Source organism: Pagrus pagrus (genome assembly GCF_965226575.1).
Source record: "Pagrus pagrus genome assembly, chromosome: 23".
NCBI classification, from domain to species: Eukaryota; Metazoa; Chordata; class Actinopteri; order Spariformes; family Sparidae; genus Pagrus; species Pagrus pagrus.
This window is the reverse complement of record NC_140205.1, coordinates 11,102,305-11,103,612: the sequence shown is the minus strand read 5'-3', so window position 1 is coordinate 11,103,612 and position 1,308 is coordinate 11,102,305.

Sequence of the window (1,308 nt, the reverse complement as noted above, 5' to 3'; positions counted from 1 at the left end):
CGATTCAGAATTAATTTTGTTTGTTGTGTTTATTTATTTACTTACTTGCCTGGAAAGTGTTCAAGACTGTGAAGTGTACACTGAAGCCACAATAAAGACCACAGAAGCAGACCAATGTGCCATACGATAATCCCGGCATGACAGTTGAGACGTGCAAACCTGCAAGAAAATCCTAAAAATTATCAAAAAAATAAAAAATATTGAATCTCTATGAGGTAATATAAGAAGTGAGGTAAAACCGAAGCAATACAGCAACTGGCACAATCAATTGAAAAGTGTCACATCTGCTTCCTTACAGTCATGGTGCTCTGACAGAACAGTAGTGAGCATCTCATACAGTGGTGGAAAGTAACTCAGGACATTCACTACAAGTGAACGTCTGAGGTACTTGGACCAACATTTTGTTACTTTGTATTAAATATATTTCTTCTCCACTGCAAATATAGTTTTTGCACCACTAGGCTACATTTATTTGACAGTTGGTGCCTTAGAGGTTATGACTTTACATTCAGAAAAAATACAAAAACAGCAACATATTATCGTGCAATAAAAGAAAAGTGCGTAAATTATTAAAAATGATCCCAATCTCGACCAAAACGGTCATAAAGCTGCTTACACATTGATTCTGGAGACTATCATTTACAACTTCTGCTAAACAGAAGCAACTGATGCCAAAATTGTAGGATAATACAGTTTAAAGTCATGAAAACAACAAACTGACTCTATCTAATATCTACCTTGACTTTGCTAACATTAGCCACTAGAAGCTACAGATGCCACCGGACCAAGTAAGGCTGTAGCAACAAATGACCGAATGACGGTAATGACTGAATTTTCATTCTTGGGTGAACTGTTCCTTTAAGCCCAATATTCACTTTCTTTTGGCTCTGTTTTTGGTCTCCACCAGCTCCTGAGCTGCGACATGCTCCACTGTGTTCAGTAGCTAATCACTATTTCTGTCTATCTGCTGTTTGGTACTGAGCAGGTAGCGTACGGTGGATATTTCAAGCTACTTTCATTGACAACAGCTGCCCTCTGTGGCTGAAAGTATGACTATAGCTGTTTTAAGTAGGAATCTGAGAAATTTGAAAATGTGACAAGTGTGGAGAAAGTATGCACAAACTAAGGTGCGTTGTCAAGATAAATCTCCTCACTTACCGGCAGTAACGGACACACTATCTCTGTCTTTCACCCTGACAGACCGGATGGTTTACTGCTGTTTACAATAGCTACAGTCAGCCAGAGGATCCTGCCCTGCCTGTATTACATTAGTTGAAGTGTGATGAGGGGAAATCAAACAGTGACTGC